The following is a 16,694-nucleotide window of genomic DNA, read 5'->3' on the forward strand; positions in this document are numbered from 1 at the left end:
AGCGAATGTCAATTCAGCGGAGGAGGCCCGTGTCTGCAGCTGATACATATCATATATTATGATGCTTATCTAGTTCCCGTTTTAAGTGATGGAAGCATCAGGGGTACATTGCATTATGTACCTCCATTCAGGTCATTTAGTCTCACGTAGTCAGATGGGACAAGCTGGATTGGGGCCAACACACTCTTTATTTCTAATTGATTTTAATGTTTACCATTCAATATTTCAGTATTCTTCGTGAAGGATTCAGAGCTCGAATGAACCAGAGCTGGATTATCAAATAGTTGTTTAGAAGAAAGCAAAACTGTTTGCTTAAGTTGTGGTGTTTTTTTTTTTATGTTATATTGCTTTCTACAGCTGCAAATACACTTAAATGGAAGGCATGGCTTTAAATTACAGTATTCACATTAAACCTTTTTCTTTCTTTTCTTTTGTATGCTATAATTGAAATTTGAATTCCTTACAAAATGCTGTAAAATTGCACCGTTTATTTAGCGTTCATCAATATGTTTAGAACATAATTACCCCGATTGTAGCAATACTGCAACCTTGCCTTTTAATACACTTTAAGCTTAGTGAAGTCATTAGAGTTTGGCTTGCTGGTAATTAAAAATGGACCAATCTTTGCATCGCTACTTTAAGGTCTTTTTTAAATAAATGAAAAAAGATTAAAAGCTATATAGACTTTACACATGTTATATTGCCTGTAAATACATTTCCTATTAAATACTCTGTATTATATTTTTCCTAACTCTTCCCATTTGCTCATATAGAGAAAGGGAATAGTTATATACCTGAATCGGAGTCTCAGGGACTCTTCATCTTAGTCAAATTGTGCCTTGGTGACCATTGATCTATTCCTTTTCCTTTCCTTGTTTTTAAACCTTAGTGTGATTACTTCAGAAGCACCAGTCAGCATGTTTGAGTGTATCATCTTGCTGAAGGTGAAGCTCTGAGACCTCTTGGGTTTTTTTAAAAAAAGATACTTTTAGTGCAGGGAAAATAATCATTCCAATGCCTATACCCAATAATTTAACCCCACTTTTAAAAATGTGTAATATTCATGCGTCTCTGATCAATGGCTTCCAAGAAAGCCATATAAACTCTGTTCCAGAAGTCCATGTGTTCAGATGCACATAAGGATATTTTCTGCTCCCGATTTAAACGGAGAGGGGTCCCTCTGTGAGAAAACTATTCTTTCCGTTTAAATTAATTGGGAGACTCGCTCTAGGGACAGGGGTCTACTGAGTAGACCGCAGGATCAGGGCCATGCTGTCAGCTGCTACAACCTAAGGCTGCAATTGAATAGTTTTAGCGTTGAACTAAATTTTACACGGCAACGAACTGGTGAGAAGGGTGAAACAAAATATTTTGGGTGCCTTTCTGGCATCCCAGAGGCACCCTAGGGCAAGACCTGTCCCCATCACTGCCAGCTCCTGCTTCTGAGCATCAATAAACCTTTCCGCTTTCCTTCCTACTATTTTCAAACTGGGGGTTAACAAGTGGGAATTTTAACATTTTTTAAAAATCAGGCAGCCTAGAAATAGACGGAGGCAGGCATGCTGGTGTTCCGCTCTTCGTTCTGCCAGCTCAGGCCCCAGCAGGATGTAGGGCAAAGCATTTTCAAAACACACCTTAAGATTGCAGCCTTTGCTGCTTCCTTTAATACTCAGTGTATTATTTTCCCCGTGGTGCTCACAGTGCAGAAAACAAAAGGTCGGCTATACTTTTGGCAGCTTACAGACCTTGTTAGCCCGGAACTTACTAACCAAACCATGCTACTTCAAAAGCAGCCATCTATTTTGTAGTCATCCCTCCTCTAACCAGGGGGAAGACGCCTAAAGCTATAAACCGGCAGCTAAATTGGAAATAAACCTCTGTTAATGCTCTTCCATTGCACACTTTGCATATGATTAAAACCTTTCGTGAGAAAAGATACACAGCAATATAAGCATTGTGTGTAGTGGAAAGCAGCATTAATTACTAGCTCCTCTTGATTGCATTTAATGTTGAAAATCATGATATCTATTTTTTAGAAGTTTACTTTAACTGTTACTGGGGAAAACAGTTGCGTCGTTGTGTTTCTTTTACTATATAATGAATGGATTCATGGCTTGTAAAATGTTGGCTTTCATGAAAAAGCAGCTCTTGCACAGAACATTTCAAGCATAAAAATCTGAGCGAATGGAAAAGAGATCTCATGTAAAACATTGTTGACTTTATGCTACTCTTTAAAAATAATAATGAATGTGTACAATTTAATGAACTCTTCCATGCTGGGTATAAGTGGCTTTGTATATCTTTTATATTTTCAATAAAGATTACTCCAGTATTCTAAGTTGCATATAAAAAGGTTTTCCTGGTTTCTCCTTGTTCAGTCATTGCTGCGATAACTTCTAGAAAGCCAAGGCATATTGGTAACGTGAGAAACTCCCTAAACGTTTTCAGTAAGAGCTGTTCGGCAGTGGAATTTGCTGCCAAGGAGTGTGGTGGAGTCTCCTTCTTTGGAGGTCTTTAAGCAGAGGCTTGACAACCATATGTCAGGAGTGCTCTGATGGTGTTTCCTGCTTGGCAGGGGGTTGGACTCGATGGCCCTTGTGGTCTCTTCCAACTCTGATTCTATGATTCTAGGTAGCAAAGCTTAACTTAGGACACAGCGTTCCAAAGTCTTGCGAACATAAGTGGAATTTCCTACAGAACACTTCCCCAAGATGTTTTGATATGCAACTACCATCAGTCCCAACCACCATGGCCTGTTGTTGCTAAGGGCAGGCGAATCTTGTCCATTTTGGTTTCTCACTATGTCTCAATGCCATGTCACTATAAAGTTCCATTCTTGACATTTCCACATCAGTGTGCGAATTTTTCAAAGGTACAGGTAGGTAGCCGTGTTGGTCTGCCATAGTTGAAACAAAATAAATAAATTCCTTCCAGTAGCACCTTAAGGTAAAGGGACCCCTGGCCATTAGGTCTAGTGGTGACCGACTCTGGGGTTGCGGCGCTCATCTCGCTTTATTGGCCGAGGGAGCCGGCGTACAGCTTCTGGGTCATGTGGCCAGCATGACTAAGCTGCTTCTGGCCGAACCAGAGCAGCGCACGGAAACGCCATTTACCTTCCCGCCGGAGCGGTACCTATTTATCTACTTGCACTTTGACGTGCTTTCGAACTGCTAGGCTGGCAGGAGCAGGGACCGAGCAACAGGAGCTCACCCCGGCGCGGGGATTCGAACTGCCGACCTTCTGATCGTCAAGTCCTAGGCTCTGTGGTTTAACCCACAGCGCTACCCGCATCCTGACAGCGCCACCCGCGTCTCAGTAGCGCCTTAGAGACCAACTAAGTTTGTTATTGGTATGAGCTTTCATCTGCATGCACACTTCTTCGGATACACTGAAACAGAAGTCACCAGACCCTTATAGGGGTGGGGAGGGGTATTACTCAGAAGGGTGGTGGGAATGGGTGGTTGGCTGATAGGTGTGGTAAACCTGTTGACGACTGTTAACAACTGCATTTGGTCTTACAGGAAAAAGCAAGGGGTGAAATGGCTAAAAATAGCTTTATCGTGTATAATGAGATAAGAATTCAATGTCTCTATTCAGACCAGGTCTCTCCATGGTTTTAAGTTTGGTAATAAGTTGCAATCCAGCAACTTCTCTTTCCAGTCTATTTCTGAAATTCTTTTGTAATAAGACAGCTACTTTGAGATCTTGTATAGAATGTCCTGGGAGATTGAAGTGTTCTACTGGTTTCTCTGTCTTGTGATTCCTGAATTGTTTTAAAGGAAATCTTCATGAAAACAGCAATTTCTCTTCATGTCAGGTCTCCTGCGGTTTGTGTGCCATTCCCCTAATATACACATTTATTTCCTAAAACACTGTGCTTTTGGATGTCTTCAACAATGCATGCATTTTACATGGCTGGAAAACGGTTGCAAAAATTCAAATGTCAAAGGATGGCTATGCTTTGGTTCTTGTTCAGGAAAGTGATGACTAGGCAAGGCTGCCTTAAGATGCGAAACGAAATGAATTTCCTCTCCTGAACGGTTGAGGGTATATAGACATTGTAGTGGCGCTTCATGAATTCAACAGGATTTCTTCATGCCAATAGAGGTTCTGGCAGCAGCTCTGAAAACCATGGTTCTAAATTGCATGAGGAATTCTCAACATCTCCCTTGCATGTTTACTTAATTTAAAATAAAAGTGCCTGCAGAGGGCTTGTCTTGCACTTAAATCTCTAGAAATCTTTTGTGTGCTTTATAAACAACAGCTAGCAAAAGCCCACTTCTATGTGACTTCAAGGTTGATGAGTCGTTTTGGAGCCTCGGCCTAAACCCCTTTTGTCTCCCTGACCCACAGACCCCTATCTCCCAAACTTCCATGGTCTTTTTACTTCTCCCATGTCTATCCAGTATGAAGCTCTGACCTGGCTCTGCTTTCTCCTTAGGTCTCCCCTGTCTTTGTCCCAACCACACATTTTCCCCTCGGGTTCTTTGCCCCATTTCCCTTAGTAGCTGCTTTTGGCCAGGGCTTATCCAAGATGTTTTAGCACCTGAAGTCAAAATCAGTATGGACCACTGCAATGCGCTCTACGTGGGGCTACCTTTGAAAAGGTGACCCGGAAACTACAACTAATCCACAATGTGGCAGCAATCTGGTGACTGGGAGTGGCCGCCGAAACCACATAACACCGGTCTTGAAAGACCTACATTGGCTCCCAGTACGTTTCCGGGCACAATTCAAAGTGTTGGTGCTGACCTTTAAAGCCCTAAACGGTCTTGGTCCAGTATACCTGAAGGAGTGTCTCCACCCCCATCATTCAGTCCAGACACTGAGATCCAGCGCTGAGGGCCTTCTGGCAGTTCCCACCCTGCGAGAAGTGAGGTTACAGAGAACCAGGCAGAGGGCCTTCTCGGTAGTGGCACCCTCCCATCAGATGTCAAGGAAAGAAACACTTTTAGAAGACATCTGAAGGCAGCCCTGTTTAGGGATGTTTTTAATGTTTGGTCTTTTTAATATCCTGTTGGAAGCCGCCCATTATTATTATTATTATTATTATTATTATTAGTGCCCCACAAAGTGGTGCCTCCCCTACCCCACCCCCAGCCAGGGAATAAGGGGTGAGTGAAGATCTACACCAAGAACAAGGAGGGAATGAGGCCAGCAGGACCTCCTCTTCGCCAAAACTCTCTGTAGATATGGCATTGGACGGCTGCTAAGGAGAAGGAGGCAGAGGAGCAGCAACAGCAGCAGCGGGCAATGCAGTCATTGGAGGTAGGATCTGCTACCCCTGTGGATCCTGCCGCCTGAGGCAGTTGCCTCACCTTGCCTCATAGGTGAGCTGGCCCGGGTCCCAGCAGTACTGTTGCCCCGCCAGTTTCTCCTTCTTGTGCAGTATTATGTACTGAGTTGAATAGGATCCAAAATGCAGCAGTCTGATTGGTCCTAGAACAATAGGATTCAGAATGCAGCAGTCTGACTGGTCCTAGAACAATAGGATTCAGAATGCAACAGTCTGACTGGTCCTAGAACAATAGGATTCAGAATGCAGCAGTCTGATTGGTCCTAGAACAATGCAGCAGTATGATTGGTCTGCAAGAGCCACCCAATCCAGCTCCAGGTGGAAGTGAATCCACAACCTGATTGGCCTACAGGAGAATCCCGGAATTAGCCAATCAAGTGGAGCCCATTGTGTAAATAATGTATATAAAGCAAATATTGTGGGGGAACTTCCATTCCTCCTCACCACTATGAGCTGAATAAAGAGCATGAAATCCACTCTCGACTCCGAGTATATTTCATGCAGTCTAACCGAACAACCGTCTCCCTCAACTCCCAGTTCTCCTCGACAGCCTGCCTGGCATTCCTCTCTTCCCATCTCCCCTGCAAATTAACACCCTTTTTCAGGGAGCTGAATTTCACATATTGATTTCCACCAGCCAACCCAATCGTCGTTTGTGTAATCCTCAGGAAATCAGGGTGGTGTACTTCAGGAAGAGATACATTTCCTTATTGGGTGGTGCTGATTCCTTACCAAATTGCTAGGCAACAGCTCTCAGCAGGACCGCTTACAGCACCCATAATCCCCTGCGTGTGAATTTTCAAACTTAATTCCACTTCCCTTGGTTCCAAGCCAAAGGTCGTAGCATTTCGCTGCAGCCAGAGCAATTAGCAAGGAGCCGTTTCTTCACGCGGCTGAATTACAGCAAGCGAGAAATGAAAAATTACCATATCGACCCCTTGGCAACACATAAGCGATCTAAGTAGAACGGCCATGAAGACACATCTTTCCTGAGGCTCCTAAGCTTTCTCAATATCTTGTTTTATTCAATGAAAGGCAATACTGAAACAAGCCAGGCAAAATAATTATTACTCATTGTTTAATATACATGGGGGTTCCCCCTCCTCCCCACAGCGCTGAAAAGCTCAGTACAAACATGGTGGAATGCCCCGGGAAGGGAGGGAGATCTGTCATGATGCTTGCAAATTAAGAAGACAAAACATACGAGGGAAGGGACTGAGGGGGAAGGCAGAGAAGGGAGATCAGTTCTTCAAGGCCAGAATAAAGGGGTGAGCTATTTCCTGCGTTGCTGGGGGCTGGACAAGATAATAATAATAATATTTCAACATTTCAAATATACATTTATTAAAAAACCAGAAGCTTTTTTATTGGGCATTGTAGGGGATGATATAAATAGAAATGATTGTAAGCTGTTTTTACACGCAATGACGGCAGCAAGAATATTATTGGCACAAAAATAGAAGCAAGAAGAATTACCGACATAAGAAGAATGGAGGATGAAATTGATGGACTATGCAGAATTAGATAAACTAACGGGAAGAATTCGAAGATTGGCGTAAATTTACGGACCATCTGAAAAGTAATTGTGATTACATTTGTAGGTTTGCAGGATGTTTTGTGAGGTGAATAATTTGAATTATTGCATAATTGGATGAAAAGGAAGACGTTAGTTAAGATAATTAAAAGCAATATGAATTTAAGAAATGCATAAGAAATCATAAAAATGCTTTCAAGAAGTGGCAGAAGGATATTTCTAGATTTGTCTGGCAGGGCAAACAGCCAAGAATAAAATTTAAAATATTAACTGATGCAAAAGAAAGAGGAGGCTTTGCCCTGCCAGACCTAAAACTCTACTATGAATCAGCAGCTTTCTGCTGGTTGAAAGAATGGTTGCTTCCTGAAAACACAGACATTTTGGATTTAGAAGGATTCAACAACGTTTTTGGTTGGCATGCATATTTATGGTACAAAAAGGTTAAAGTGCATAGAATGTTTAAAAATCACATTGTCAGGAAAGCATTGTTTAATGTTTGGACAAGGTATAAAGATCTACTTGAAAATAAAATCCCAAGGTGGTTGTCACCAATGGAAGCAAAAGCTCTAAAAAAGCTCAATATGGAGGCCAAATGGCCAAAATATTGGGAAATTTTGGAGCAGGAGGGAGACAAACTAAAACTGCAGAGTTTTGAAAAACTAAAAAGTAAAGTGCGAGACTGGCTTCATTATCACCAGATAATGGAGGCACATAAATTGGATAGAAAAATTGGCTTCCAGGTGGAAAAATCAAAACTGGAAACAGAACTGCTAGAACCCAAAACTAAGATTTTGTCAAGAATGTATAACATGCTGTTGAAATGGAATACTCAGGATGAAACAGTAAAATCTGCTATGATCAAATGGGCACAAGATGTTGGACATAACATAATGATGGCTGACTGGGAACAGTTATGGACCACTGGTATGAAATTCACGGCATCTAATGCCTTAAGAGAGAATATTATGAAAATGATATACAGTTGGTACATGACACCAGTCAAGCTAGCAAAAATCTATCATTTGCCCGATAACAAATGTTGGAAATGTAAAGAAACTGAAGGTACATTCTTTCACCTTTGGTGGACGTGCCCAAGGATTAAGACCTTCTGGGAAATGATTTATAATGAAATGAAAAGGGTGTTTAAATACACCTTCCTGAAGAAACCAGAGGCCTTTCTCCTGGGCATGGTCAGCCAACAGGTGCGAAAGAAGGATAGAACTTTCTTTATGTATGCCACAACAGCAGCAAGAATACTTATTGCGCAGCATTGGTCACTGCGCAGAGAGGTAGAGAATGTTTTTTTCTTGTTCTCCCCCTCTAAAACAAGGTGCGTCCTATGGTCGAGTGCATCCTATAGAGCGAAAAATACGGTAGTTGGAATCAGTGTTATTTTTGTAGAAAAAGAGCTGCTGGAACTCACCATGAATGCCTCCCTTGTTCTCTTGGAACGGCAATGATGCCCACCTGAGAGGTGCTGGAATTGAGTTCCGGCTGAAGAAAAGCCCTGGTTGGAATGCAATTTAACGAAAGATGCTGAACTTCTTAAATGTAGTGCACATTCCAGGACTAAGACCAAGACTTCACCAGATAATGGGCCTACAATGAGGTAAAGGTAAAGGTAAAGGGACCCCTGACCATTAGGTCCAGTCGTGGCCGACTCTGGGGTTGCGGCGCTCATCTCGCTTTACTGGCCGAGGGAGCTGGCGTACAGCTTCTGGGTCATGTGGCCAGCATGACTAAGCCACTTCTGGCGAACCAGAGCAGCGCACGGAAACGCCGTTTACCTTCCCGCCTATTTATCTACTTGCACTTTGACGTGCTTTTGAACTGCTAGGTTGGCAGGAGCAGGGACCGAGCAACGGGAGCTCACCCCGTCGCGGGGATTCGAACCACCGACCTTCTGATTGGCAAGTCTTAGGCTCTGTGGTTTATCCCACAGGGCCACGCGCGTCCCTCCTACAGTGAGGTAGCTAGTCTTAAAGATAAATTATAACCAATATTCCACGAGCTTTCTGCAAGTTTCATTGTTATATCGTCTCCTCTGTCTTGACCCTGGAAGAGCCCGGAATAGCCATAATACGGCTTTAAGACCAATGCATTCTGGATGGAACTTGTCACAAAAATATTGCAAGAAATCAGATCTGGAACAAAACAGGAAATTGTTCAGGAAACATGGGAATGCAAACGGCTAAGGGGTGCTCCATTAAAAATGATGGCAACCAAGGATGGGGATTGGCCCCAAAAAGGATTGTGGGGAAAATCCCACTGTGATGGAGAATTTGCCTTCTGTAAGTCATCGACAGATCCTGAGCCTCACAAGGAATATAGGGATTTGAGTTTTGTAGGAAGTTGGAAAGTGGTCCACTTCAACCATAGGACAATATGTAAGAAATTAAATTTCCGTTATGATGAAACAGCAAACATTAATGTTTAGTTATAGATATGTTTGCCAAAGACAACTGTCGTCTTTTTATAACTCTGCAAGACTCAAGTGTCTGTTTGTTTTCAAAATATAGGAGTGTAAAGTTTACCAGCAGCACAATTTTTATTAAATACATAAATTTGAATTCTGGTGCTGGAGGAGACTCTTGAGAGTCCCATGGACTGCAAGAAGATCAAACCTATCCATTCTTAAGGAAATCAGCCTTGAGTGCTCACTGGAAGGACAGATCGTGAAGCTGAGGCTCCAATACTTTGGCCACCTCATGAGAAGAGAAGACTCCCTGGAAAAGACCCTGATGTTGGGAAAGATGGAGGGCACAAGGAGAAGGGGACGACAGAGGATGAGATGGTTGGACAGTGTTCTCAAAGCTACTAGCATGAGTCTGACCAAACTGTGGGAGGCAGTGGAAGACAGGAGTGCCTGACGTGCTCTGGTCCAGGGGGTCACGAAGAGTCGGACACGACTAAACGACTAAACAACAACATATTTAAAAGATCAGTAGATCATATATTAAATTGTTTGGGGGAAGGTAATAGATGTTTAGGCCGCAATGAATGAATTTTTATTAAAAAATGTTATCAGTGATATCTCTTCTACTCCACCCTCTCATTATTTACAGAAGTGGCACTTGAAAGTATAATCCTTTTATTTTTTTCCAGTTCCACTTAATAAAATGAAACCAAATGACCCTTAAGTCAATTTTTAACCACAGCAAAACCTGCTTGATTTTCACAGTTATTGCGGCTACTGAAAAGTACCAAGCAATTCATTTATCCCAATGTTTGTTGAGGCAAATTAGCAATAATTTAAGTCGTATGTACATATAGTATTTCAGTAATGTGGCAATGGAAGATTGAGTGCTGCTGAGGGAAGCAGCTCAGAGCTAAGTACAGTGGTACCTCAGGTTAAGTACTTAATTCGTTCCGGAGGTCCGTACTTAACCTGAAACTGTTCTTAACCTGAAGCACCACTTTAGCTAATGGGGCCTCCTGCTGCTGCCGCACCATCGGAGCACGATTTCTGTTCTCATCCTGAAGCAAAGTTCTTACCTTGAAGCACTATTTCTGGGTTAGTGGAGTCTTTAACCTGAAGCGTACGTAACCTGAAGCATATGTAACCCGAGGTACCACTGTATCAAACGTCTAAATTGATGAAAAGCTTGCGTGTTGAACATTGGCTGAAGTAACAGAATAGCACTGATACCTGCTCAGTATTCAGTGTCCAAATATGTTCCCAGAATAGTCCCCCCCCCCCTTTCTCTTCCACCACAGGAAATTATCCATTGTCAATATTTTATTGTTGAGATGCAAACTATATTCAGGCATTTGCCTGAACAGAAACCGTGAACAGAGACAACATCCCTAGGCACATGTACTTTTAGGTCCAAGGACAGAAGAGGTTTTTTAAGTGTGTTCCCTGACATTCACCTTCCTGACATTAGAATGTTATAAGGGCATTTTTGTACCTTGATTGGGTGCTTAGCCACCTGGGGAAATGGCCAGGAAGTTCTGCCAAATTTTTGCTCTATAGGAGGAGATTCTTCATTGCTTGAAGGCATTTCAAACACCACAGAGCCAGCAAGCCAGTTTTAATCCACAATACGAAATGAGTTTTTTTAACAAGTGATGCTGAGGAAGACTTTTGTCTTATAGAAGATGTGACGTTGACAAAGATGCATTTGAAAATCAAATGGACTTTCTAACGAGCCTAGGTCTTACATTTGAATTATTGGCGTGAGGAAAGCTAAAGCCAATGTAAGCGTCGCTTGTGAAATTATAGCCTTGAAGCGCAGTTGCTCTTGGCAATAACTGGACTGCTTTCATAAAACCAAGACCAACCATTTGATTATATCTTTCCTTCATTCGAATCCTTTCCTTCATTGGCTTCTGAACCCAGCATTTGTAAAAAACAAACAAAACCAACACCGGTTTTCTTAACCATTACAATTATTGCTATCTCAAATATGTGCACGTGTCTTCCTACTAGAAAATAAGAGAACATGTTATGCTAATAATAATAATTATTATTATTATTATTATTTATACCCCGCCCATCTGGGAGGCTTCCAACAAAATATTAAAATACAAGTCTACTAAACATTAAAAGCTTCCCTAAAGAGGGCTGCCTTCAGATGTCTTCTAAAAGTCTGGTAGTTGTTTTTCTCTTTGACATCTGGTGGGAGGGCGTTCCACAGGGCGGGCGCCACCACTGAGAAGGCCCTCTGCCTGGTTCTCTGTAACCTCACTTCTCGCAGGGTGGGAACCACCGGAAGGCTCTTGGAGCTAGACCTCAGTGTCCGGGTAGAACAATGGGGGTGGAGACGCTCCTTCAGGTATACAGGACCGAGGCCGTTTAGGGCTTTAAAGGTCAGCACCAACACTTTGAATTGTGCTCGGAAACATACTACCCTCCATGGGTATACAAAAATCTGCTGGCGTAGGTTGGGGGCACAGGGGCAGCTACCCCAGATGCAAAATTGTTAGGGGCGCTGCCTGAATATAGCTGTGGGCTTCAGTAACCACCACCACCACAATTTATTTATACCCTGCCCATCTGGCTGGGTTTCCCCAGGATGAGAAATCGTGCTCTGGCGGTGTGGCAGCAGCAGGAGTCCCCATTAGCTAAAGTGGTACCTCAGGTTAAGAACAGTTTCAAGTTAAGAACGGACCTCCAGAACAAATTAAGTTCTTAACCCGAGATACCACTGTAATAATAATAGTAGTAGTGGTAGTAGTAGTAGTAGTAATAGTAATAATACTTTATTATTTATACCCTGCCACCTGGCTGGGTTTTCCCAGTTGCTCTGGGCGGCTCCCAACAGAACAGTAAAAACAGAATAAAACATCAACCATTAAATACTTCACTAAACAGGGCTGCCTTCAGATGTCTTCTAAAAGTCAGATAGTTGTTTATTTCCTTGATATCTGACAGGAGGGTGTTCCACAGGGTGGGCGCCACCACCAAAAAGGCCCTCTGCCTGGTTCCCTGTAAGCTCACTTCTCGCAGGGAGGGAACCGCCAGAAGGCCCTCAGAGCTGGACCTCCATGTCCGGGCTGAACGATGGGATGGAGACGCTCCTTCAGGGATACTGGGCTGAGGCCGTTTAGGGCTTTAAAGATCAGCACCAACACTTTGAATTGTGCTTGGAAACGTACTGGGAGCCAATGCAGATCTCTCAGGACCGGTGTTATGTGGTCTCGGCGGCCACTCCCAGTCATCAGTCTAGCTGCTGCATTCTGGATTAGTTGTAGTTTCCGGGTCACCTTCAAAGGTAGCCCCACATAAAGCGCACTGCAGTAGTCCAAGCGAGAGATAACTAGAGCATGCACCACTCTGGCGATAAAGACCGCGGGTAGATAAACAGCTGCCCTGGACACAGATTTGACCTGTGCCTCCATGGACAGCTGTGAGTCCAGAATGACTTCCAGGCTGCGCACCTGGTTCTTCAGGGGCACAGTTACCCCATTCAGGACCAGGGAGTCCTCCACACCTGCCCGCCTCCTGTCCCCCAAAAACAGTACTTCTGTCTTTTCAGGATTCAACCTCAATCTGTTAGCCGCCATCCATCTTCCAACCGCCTCCAGACACTCACACAGGACCTTCACCGCCTTCACTGGTCCACTGAACAGACATAAATCCATCCAATATTGTCCCCTCCACACATCACTGGAGAAACGCAGATGGTGGAGCCTTTGAATTCAGCATATTCTCAGTTTTGGAATATGCTTGGAAGATCTGTTAACATAAACTGAGAATGCATGCTAGAGGAAACATTGGCAAAAGAGGAAAAGCTGTCTTTCTTTCAACTCCTCTGCCTGCAACTAATCATCTGATTGTGGATCTCTTCATAAGTTTGTGTTGTACTCCCAGTTGGGTCTGAACAATGCTACTGGAAATGTGTTAAATCACATATCTAACAGACTTAATACAGAATAGAAAAACATAAGCATTTCTGGTATAACCCTCTAATTTTACTGATTTAAAATATCAAAACAATGCATAATCTCTTTTTTTTTTTTCGTCTTCAAACACAATGACATGATCCTTTTCTATGTGGGCTCTTTTTCACTACTCTCCAGAACGCGTGAACAGGTGTGCATTCAAGAGTTGTGATAATAGCAGCTCTTGGGGGGGTGTATTTGCTTTGGAAAACTCATGCATGGGGAACAGGTTACATGCCATGACCCCCATGCAAATCAGACAATCTGTGACTGCTTTTCAGAAAAGAAAAGTCTATCCGAAAATCCAGGCCATAGCTGTCAACCATCCCTTATTTGGTGGGAAAGTCCCTTATCCCAGCGCCGTGTCCCGCTGCTGTCCCTTATTGATGATGTCTCTTAAATTTCCCGGGTTTCAAAGGAAGCAGCTCCTCTCCCTCCCTCCCTGCCGGCCAGGGAGGAGGGAGGCTCCAACTGTGTTGCTTGGCTGCGTTGCTCACCCAATAAGGAGTCTAGGAACGACTGGGGGGTGGAGCTTGCATGCCTAGTGCCGATCAAATTGGCCGTGTTGCCTGGGGACTCGCCTTTGCTCAGCGCTTCCCAGTGGAGAGGTGACGGTGGTTTTCCTTGCTGCATCCCCTTTGCTGGGTTGCTGCGCTGTGGGAACCACCGCTTGAGGCTTCGTTTGGCTGTTGGTTGACTAAAATCCCTTATTTTGGCTGCTGATCCCTTATTTTCGAGGCTGCTGGTCTCTTATTTTCAAATCTGTAAGTTGACAGCTATGATCCAGGCACAGATGTTAGATGCATTTGGCCCTCACTGGAAGACTTAAAAGGTTTAAAGGTTTAAGTAAGAAAGAATGAGGTGTGAAAGGATGCAATATGTTACAGGTTGTCCCTGCGAGCCTGAAATGTTTGTTTGTTTGTTTTTGTGATTTTAGAAATCAATGCACTAGTTGTTCATTGCCAGTGGAATTATAGGAATCGCTGTTTGCCTAAAGCAGAAATATAAATTTATTCCTAACTGAGCATCAAAACTGTAGACCTGAGGGACTATGAAATGAGGTTCAGCAATGACAAAAGAGGAATGGTCTACCAAAGGTGGTTGTATTGGAGATTTGGAAGAATGGCAAGCGGTATTATGGGGAATCTGTAAAGATGAGAGATTGTGAAGGCAGTTCCAGCTCTCATTCGTAGAAAGATTCAGCCTTCCGTTTTGTTATTTGGACATGCACATATTTGCAAGCAAGATAGGGCCAAGTTTGGAAACCATCTAAGCTAGTGGCAACCCCCATATTTTGTGATTTTGATTTCCGTATGCCAATTCTGCTTCACATGAAGCTCTTCCTTTTGAGTCCTTAACCTATCACAAATCAGCTTAATCTGAAGGACCTAAATTCTAATACTAAGAGCTTGTTTCTGTCCACTGCAGCCAACCACTCAGTTCATAATTTCTGGTAAACATTCTACTCACTCATGTTCAGTTTGATTGTGCTGTGGTGATAGTTTCTGAGTGGTTAGACAACACTGACATCCTGCACCAGATCAGATCTGACAGTTCAAAGGCAGCTCACAGATCTAAGGCACCATCATTTATCACAACTTTGGTGGGGCAGATCAGACAGGACCTCACAAGTTCAACTGGGGAGAATGGGAATTTTTGCCCTCCGGAATCAGGACCACTCTTCCTAGGTTGAAAAATAATAATGGTGAGGACAGTTTATTTGTCTCAACAAGATCCTGAATCATGGGACAAAGCAATGTAGAAGCTTTTGGAAAACTGTGACACAACCTTTCCCCCCCGAGTCATGATGGGAAAGATCAACAGTTGGAAGAATGAAGGACACAACACCATTTATGTTGGGACAACATCATGGGGGGGGGGGGGATTACCACACTCAGGAAAGAACCATGAATCCAGTTGGAGTACCTCACTTGAAACTTTATAAAGTACTTAATATATTAACATGAATTGAAACCGTAAGATGGTAGCCATTGTATAAGGGATTATTATCTTGAAGGGATTGTAATTGAAATTATTAAGCTCTTGGAACGCAGAAAATAAAAAACAAAAAACAATCAGGAAGCCATCAAATCTAGCACATGAGGAGGCCACTTTAACTAAATTGTAGAATTTGGTATATAAACAATTGGTTTTAATGATTGTATTAATTGGATAAAATTGGCATTGCTATAACAAGGCTGTTATTGGAATGATATTGGAAAAGCAATAAAAATATTTATTCTTAAAGAGAGAATTTTTGCCCTCCACAAATCATGGCACCACACCTTGTGTAAGTGTAAGTAACCCGTTCATTCCCAGATTTAGGGTTGAAATAATGGCCAGACAAGGCTCTTTGGGTTTGGTTGACTATGTCATCTATACAATGCAACAGAAAGAACTCACATCAGCTGTCACGGCCATCTTTGGCATTAGCGAGACAACGGCTGATTGTGTAAGAGAGGTTCTGCCACCGATACGCAGCCAAAGTATTCAACTTAACCAATTCGCCAAAGTATTCCGAGTACCAGCAATTTATCCACGTTATTATTTAGAGTTCTATGGTGGTGGAAGTGGCAAGGTCAGGTCAAGGACACTATTGAAAGCCCATAGGCACAAACATAAATTTAGGCAGACTTTTTAGGGTGCCACTTGCTTTTCGTAGACCGGGGCTATGGCAACCAAAAGCAATGCTCATCGCCAGAATACTAAAGAAGTATAAGGCAGACACTGCTGAATCTACAAGCCAGATTTGCTTCTTGAAGAAGTAGAGGCAGGTTATACCAAACTTATGGATGAGCAAAGATAGCTAAGCACAAGGTTTGCTTCCTAGGCTGAGTTGTGCCCCCAAACAGTGCATTGCACAAATGTGTTCAGAGGTTGTTATGCCACCCATATTTGGGTCCTGTTCCAGTGATCACACACATACACATACACGCACACAAAATGAAGGCACTTTATGAACAAAATCCATTGGGTCATTAGAGGGGTTCCACATTAGAACTCAAAAATGGAAAGCATTAACGCTTGTGGTCAACAAAAGAGGTTTAAAGACTGTCTCAAGGCAAATCTTAAAAAATGTAGTATAAACACCAACAATTGGGAAACACTGGCCTGTGAGCGCTCCAACTGGAGAACAGCCTTTACCAAAGGTGCCATGGGCTTTGAAGACACTCAAACTCAGGACGCAAGGGAGAAACGTGCTAAGAGGAAGGCACGCTTGGCAAATCCACACCGTGATCAACTCCCGCCCCGAAACCTATGTCCCCTCTGTGGAAGGACGTGTGGGTCCAGAATTGGTCTCCACAGTCACTTAAGGACTCATTGTTAAAACCGTGTTTACGGAAGACAATCTTACTAGGCTCTGAGGCATCATCGAAGAAGAAGACACTAGGAGAACCTTTTTGTCATTTGAGACGTAAATGTTTGCTTGTAGAGGTGCTGGCTCCCATGGCTACTTCATTCCAGTTATGGTGAGCT

This window comes from Podarcis tiliguerta (genome assembly GCF_965153285.1).
Source record: "Podarcis tiliguerta genome assembly, chromosome: 5".
NCBI lineage: Eukaryota > Metazoa > Chordata > Lepidosauria > Squamata > Lacertidae > Podarcis > Podarcis tiliguerta.